This window comes from Mycetomoellerius zeteki, unplaced genomic scaffold (assembly GCF_001594055.1).
Source record: "Mycetomoellerius zeteki isolate Tzet28-1 unplaced genomic scaffold, Tzet1.0 scaffold558, whole genome shotgun sequence".
In the NCBI taxonomy this organism is placed as follows: domain Eukaryota; kingdom Metazoa; phylum Arthropoda; class Insecta; order Hymenoptera; family Formicidae; genus Mycetomoellerius; species Mycetomoellerius zeteki.
Genome location: NW_017257564.1, coordinates 25,925 through 33,397, shown reverse-complemented (window position 1 = coordinate 33,397; position 7,473 = coordinate 25,925).

Here is a 7,473-nt window from a genome sequence, read left to right as displayed (position 1 = left end):
GGCTTCTGACCCGAATATCTCAAGGCCATCGGGAACAATGGAGACGAAACCGATAGGGCCGAAGGCGGTACCAGACGGAGGACCGCCAGGATCAGTGGAAACAATGATCGATGTGGTTGAAGAGAACCACGGAATGGGAGAACTGACAAAGGCGACTCCGAATTTTGAAGCCTCACTGGCCGCAGTTATGAATGGATTGGATGACCATGAATGGACCAGGATGAATGGATTCGAGAGAATGATAAAGGAGTGTGAAAAGAGAACGGCAAAGGTAGCCGCAAACGATGAGAGGCCAAGGGCCGACAAGGAGGAAGGAGCGATAAACGCGGAACTATTGAATACGATTTTGGAGAAATTAGCAACCTTGGAAACCCGAATGAGAGGCCCGGAGATGGACGAATCCAAGGGCCACGGGCATACGGAGAGAGTGAGGGACGATACCGAGATCGACCGGGAGAATCGGATAACGAACCTATGGAAGGAAGAAGAAGAAGCAGCCGAAGACAGAAATAGCGAAGTAAAGCAGTTAGAGAGTGAACCAAGAAGAAAGGGCTACGAAGGCATGGCGAGAGAAGGCAGCAACCGCGAAAAGCGACCGATGGAGTTCAAGTTACCTAGGGGAGGATGGCTGAAAAACCCGTTCGAGGACTTATCGTTCATTGGAAGAAGGGATAGCCAGAACCCGATGCGATTTATGAACCGATTCGAGAGGATTGCCGAGTACGAGGGAGTAGAGGCCCGGGATAGATTGTATTATTTCGGACGAACGATGAGAGATAGTGCAGCGGTATGGTTCGAGCTGAACGAGCCGGAAACCTTTGAGGAAGCTAAAAGGATGTTCCTAGAAAACTTCTGGGGAGAAGAGGAGCAGGCAAAATTCCGTCAAAGGATCTACACGGGAAAGTATAGGTAGGAACGGGGCGTGACGATGGCGGACTACGCGTTGGAACTGGCGAGACAGGCGAAGCTATTATTATCGCCGATGACGGAGCACGAGATCATACGAGCGGTAAAAGGACATTTCTCCATAGATATAGCGAGAGGAATCCGAGCCACAACCGTGAGTAGTATGAAAGATATGGTCAAGTTATTAAATAGCGTTGAATGGGAGAGAGCGCAAGCGCGAAGGACGAATATAGAGACGAGGCGAACGGACGAGGAGTCCAGAAGGATGGGCAGGCAGGATTATGGTAGGAGCCCGAGGGCAGAGTACCGGGGACAAGAGGTCTCCAAATACGAAAATAGGCCAAGGCCAACAGATCGATTCACGGAGAGAGCAAACCCACGGAGAGGAGATTGCTATGAGAGAAGACGGGACATAAGGAATCCCGGAAACGGAGCGGAAGTGCAACGGCACACAGAGGAAAAGGAAAGAGTATACCGAGGGCCATACGCGGAGCAGAGCCAAGGCATCCAGCAGAGGGCATCGGGAACGGAGTTAAGAAGAAATCAGTATACGCGCCAAGGAGCGAGACCTAGGGAGGAGGATCCTAGGGAGCCCGAGAGCAAGGGTAAGCTACAGGGGCAGCATTTAGCCACAATAGCGATACCAGACGAACCGTCGGGGAAGAAGAAAAACGGAGACGTAATAAGTATTATCAGGCTGAAGAGAGTGATCGAAGAAGTCACGAGCGAAATGAAGGAGGAACAAGCGAAAACCGCGAAAAGGACGAGAATGCCGATGGTGACGCTGAAGTTTGAAACGATTGAAATCGAGGCGCTGATGGATACAGGGGCGCAAATTTCGGCGGTGACGAGAGCGGCATACGATAAGCTGGTACGAGCAGGAGAGAAGATGAACATAATCCCCATAAGGAAATTCGCGCTGAAGGGGGCGTTCTCGGAGAAAGGTTCTCTGATAGCCCACAAAATTAGATTAACGTTTCAGTTCCTGGAACGGACGTGCGTTCACGAATTTTATATCGTCGAGCGAATGGCATATGAGCTTATTTTGGGAATTGACTTCATGACAAGGACGCGGATGGTGATGAAATGCGGAGACCAGTTCGATTACGAACTCACAATGGAGACGCAAGAGAGAAAAACCATCGCGGCGATCCAGATCTCGGAGGCAGAAGTTAGATTGGAAGAAATATTGACAGAAAAGACGGATATGTTCAACGGGGAGTTGGGGCGAGCAAATAATTACTCGCACAAGATCGAGTTAACGACGGGCGCGCCATACAAGAGGCGAACTTATCCTATCCCAGACAAGCACAAGGAGGCAGTGTCAAAGTACTTGCAGACGCTGGAGGATAAGGGAGTGATAACGAAGGAGGCGACGCAATACGTCAACCCATTGGTCGTGGTGATCAAGAAAAATGGGAACATACGAATGTGCCTAGACGCGAGGGAGTTGAACAAACGTACAACTAACGACCACGCGCAACCGCCTACCATTGACGAGGTGTTCAGGAGAATCGGAGGAAAAAAGTACTTTACGACTCTCGATATTTCGGATGCCTTCTGGCAGATTCCGCTGGAGAAAGAGTCACGGAAGTACACCGGTTTCCTGTTCGACGGGCAGACTTTCGTATTCAACCGAATGCCGTTTGGGCTTAAGACGGCAGGATCATCATTCACCCGAGCGATGAACTTGGCACTAGGAGAGTTGCACTTGGACACGGTGATAATATACTTGGACGACGTGCTGATAGCATCGAACACTTTGGAGGACCACCTGCGAGACGTGGAGGACATCCTGGAGCGACTGCGAAGAGCTGGTTTCAAATTAAATAAGGACAAATGCGAGTTTTTGAGGACCGAGATCACGTTTCTAGGCCACGCGTTTGACCAAGTGAAGGCCAAAATTAACGAGGAGACGAAAGCGACGATCCGGAGATTCAAGCAGCCGGGAAATAAAAAGGCGTTACAGTCGTTTTTAGGATTGGTGAACTGGGACCGCAGATTCATCAGGGATCTGGCGAAATTGACGAAACCGCTGGAGTGTCTGTTACGGAAAGGAGTACGATACCAATGGACCACAGTGGAGCAAGCAGCGTTCGAGGGTATAAAGAAAGCGTTCGAGGAAGCGCAGGACTTATTCCTGATTCGGCCCGGATACCGTTTTGGACTTTACACGGATGCCTCAACAGGAGGACTAGGAGCCAAGCTGTACCAATACTGTGAGGGGAGTGAGGAAAAATTTACCGTGGCATACGCGAGTCGTAGCTTAAAAGGGGCAGAGTGCAACTACACGGTGACCAAAATGGAGTGCTTAGCCATAGTGTGGGTACTGAAGAAGTGGCACACCTTACTGCTGGGGAGACACGTGAGGGTGCACACAGATCATAGGGCGTTGAGTTTCCTACAGACGTGCGTGAATAACAATTCGAGAATAGCAAGATGGTTCTTGTTCTTGCAAGAGTTCGACCTCGAAATCCAGCAGATCACGGGAATAGGCAACGCACAGGCGGACGCATTGTCGAGATCGATTACGGACGCGCAGAAGAGCGGAGACAAGGCGCAGAGGATAGCCTTAATCCGAGACACAACCGAAGGGATGGATACATCATCCTGGATACCAATAATCAGGCAAGCGCAGGATCGGGATGAGGAGTTGATCCAAGCAGCGGCACTCCAACCCGAGATGGTATATGAGAGAGAGGGTTTGTACAGAATACGGAACGAGGATGGACGAGGTGATAAAGTGGCATTGCCAGAGGCGGCTACGAGAGAGATAGTCCGAAGGGCGCACCAGTTACTGGTACATTTCGGTACGGACAAGATAATTGGGTTCATGGAACAGCACTTCTATGGATTCGGGATCGCGACAACCACACGGGACGTAGTGGCGTCATGCAGGGTGTGCTTAGCGACCAAGTATTATCAAAGGGCAACGGAGGGTGCTCAGTACTTCGATCTACCAGACGGACCGGGGATGGCCGTATCTTTGGATATTTTTGGGCCGCTACCAAAAACCAAGGACGGACATCGATACTTGTTGGTGGTGATGGACCAATTCAGTAAGTACACAAGGCTGTACCTGATGGAGAACCAGATCCTCGAGACTATAATGGGGATCCTACAGAACCGATACTTCCCGGAGGAAGGACTCCCAGGGGCTGTCTTAACCGACAACGGAGGACAGTTCAGGGCGGAGAGATGGAGGCGATTTGCGGACGACAGCGAATTCGAGATCATCAAAACCTCGCCGTACAACCCGCAGTCAAACCCAGTGGAACGCGTTATGCGCGAAATAGGAAGGGTCATAAGGGTGTACGCGAGCGACCGACACTACACGTGGAGCAGAATAATCCCGAGACTAGAAAAAATGCTAAATGCAACGGTGCATTCAAGCACGGGATTCGCACCAGATCAGTTGCACAAGGACAGAATCGTTCAAGCGAGGCTAGACTCGACGTTGCTGTCGGACCAGAGACAAGAGGATGACAGACAGGAGAGAATCGAAAAGGCGAGAATAAAATTGAGATTAGCTGCCGAGAAAAGGAGGCGACAGTTCGACAAGACGACCACGGCTAAACAGTACCAGGAAGGCGATCGAGTGTGGTGCAAGGTTCACCGACGATCGGAAAAAAGGAAGCAATGGTCGAAGAAGCTGCAGGCAATATACGAGGGGCCCTACCGGATAAGCCGGATACCCAAGCCGAACGCGTACGAGGTAGTCGACGACGAAGGACAATGGATGAGAGTGTACAACGCGAGGCGACTGAGGCCACATCGAGCGGAGAAAGGAGAAGAAGAGGAGGAGGTAGTGGACCAAGCCGGCATCAATATGATGCAAATAATCGGCGACAGTAGAGAAGAGAAAATGGGAGGCCCGACGGGCCAGGCGGACAAGAAGAACCGTGAACCAGGGGAGTTAACGGACAAAAAGACTCGGAACAGAAGAGGTCAAACGAAGGACCAGAACGGCCGAGCAAGCAATAAGGAGATCGCCAAGGTGAAACAAAAGCAAGATAAGGGAAAGAAGGAAGGAGGAGCAGAGCTGGGAAATGAGCAGGACCCAGGAGATATTTTCAAAAATTCAGTAATGTGGCAAAGATGGAGAGAGATCACGGAGGGACCCAGGCGAAGGCAGCAAGAGGCGATGGGACCGAAAAAGAAAGATACAGGGGCCAAGGCCGAAATTTTGGTACGTACAATGAGCAAACCCGGGAAAATACCAGGGCAAGCGACGCGAGGAGTAGCAGAGGCAAGGAAAGACGAGAACACGCTAAGAATCCCAGTTTCCGTAAGGATGGTGAAGATGCTGGAAGTCCCGAAAAAAAAGGTCGAAAAGCGAGTCGACGGGGACAGCACCCGGGAGGACGAAGAGCAAACAGGGAAGCAAATCGAGCGCGACATCAAGAGATTCGAAGCAATCTTGAAGGAAAATATGAAGGAGACAGAAGAAAAGCTACGAAAAGAAATCGAGAGGGGTGAGTAAAAGGCCGAACCAAGAGCAGGATCGCGGAAGCAGGATGATCAGATAAAAGGTCCAAAGGGGAGGTGCTACACCATCGAAGAGAGAGAACAGAGTAAAGGAAAGAGGGACCGGAACAAATGGAAAATACTGATAAAGCAACGCGAGCTGGGAAGCGCAACAAAGTACGGGAAACGCAAGCGAGCGATATCAAGTGACGAAGAAGCCGGAAAGGCGGACGAGAGGGCGACTTCACAGCCAAGCAGGAAGGAAGCGACAGAGGTGCCGGGATACAGCGAAGCGAAGCAAAAAGGGGATGACCACGAAGGAGTGGGCATCATCGAAACAATAGAAAGCGAGAAATCCAACCGCCCGAACGAAGACACACACGGAGTAAGGGAAAGGAAACCCGTGGTCATTGACCTAACGATAGAGGAGGCACCGGACAGCGAACACGAAGATCAGCTCAATAAGGAAAAGGAATCATTTGAAATAAACCCCGAAAGATCTTCGAAGAAAACTAGTGACGAGGAGAAAGCGACGACTTCCGAAAATTTAGGCAGCAAAGCGGAATTAACGACTTCCGAGAACCGGAGAAATGAAGACGAGCGAGACGATTCCCGGAAGAGAAGCGTCGAGCGAGAGAATAATGGACAGGCCGCAGCGCACGAAGAAATCACGGGGCGACACGTGAGAAACAATAGGCCAGAGCTCGATACAGACGTGATCATACCCATTGAAAAGATGACAAAGGGGAAAACGAGGCGATCAGTCGCAAACGATCCGGTGAACGAAGCGAAGCGAATTAACGCAAAGCACCGCGAGCTAGAGATCAAAGGCGATAGTGACAGAAAGGATATAGTGAACGAAGAGAAGCAGACGGGTGACGAGAGAAAGATGGAGTGGAGCAAGCTGCGTGACAGAGAGATCGAGGTGGCGCGAGAACTCCAGGAGTTCACGCGCCGAGCAGTGGACAGGAGGGCGCGAGAGGCGCGGCTGAGGCAGGCGGAGGTGCTGCTAGAAACACTACGAGCGAAAGAAACGCAGCGAAGAGTGACGGAGAACGGCGGAGGAGGCGCTGGACAACGCCTAAAACGCGCGATGGCAGAGTGGAGCGTCGCAGCGAGGAGGCAAAGAAGCTTCACGGAGGTGGTCAATTTGGAGGACGCGCAGGGAAGCCGAATGGCCCAGATGAACATACAGGTGACAGTTACGGAGTTGGGAGAGATAGACTCGGGACAAGAGTACGAGGTGTCCTTTAAGTGGGTCGACGGGAAGGTGACCAAGACGGAGGCCAGACTCGCGGCAAGAGAGGGCAGTGCGGACGGAGCGGTAGAGGAGACCGACCCCCTGCTAAGCCAAACCGCCGCGGAGAACAGCCCCCGAGCGCCGGGCGATGGCGAGCACCAAACAAAATGGCCACCGGAGTGCGAACTCATGAGCGAACCAGAAGGAGCCGACCAAACAGAGGCAGCGCGAGAGGGCATCAGCCACACCAGCGCCGAGGGCGGATCTGTGCCACGGACCTCGCGCCATTGCGTAGCAGAAAACCAGGTGCCGGACGAGTTTCTGCACGTGCTAATACCCAATCTGCCCACGGAGGAGGACGTACCTCCGCAGGGGCCACAGGGCATAGAGTTTGAGGTGGATAGCGACAACTCGCTAGCATACGAGATACGAAGGGAGGTGAACCGAAGGAGGGCCTTCAAGGAGGCTGAGGAGACGCCGCAGCAGGCGGAGGCGAGGGAGCGCCTGAATCGCGCGCTCGACGCCACGCTGCGTGGCAGGAGGTGGGGGACCTCAGTCCACCCTGTCGGAGGCGGTGGCAAAAAGACGGAGCAACTTCCGATCCGAAGCGTCCACCAGCGAGAACGAGGGGGCCAACGCGGACAACCCCCGCAGCACAGCAATCTGTGCGCTAACTATTGAGGAGGAAGAGGAGAACCAGGGGACGAGCGCGGCTCAAAGGAGGAAGGCATTTAGGGAGAATAAGAGCGGAGCTAAGCGGGCGCATAGGCAACAGAGTCGGAGCCAAGCAGGCCGGTTCACAGCGAAGAAGAAGGGATAGAAGCAACCAGGAACCAACTAGTAAAATCAGTAATGCCGCA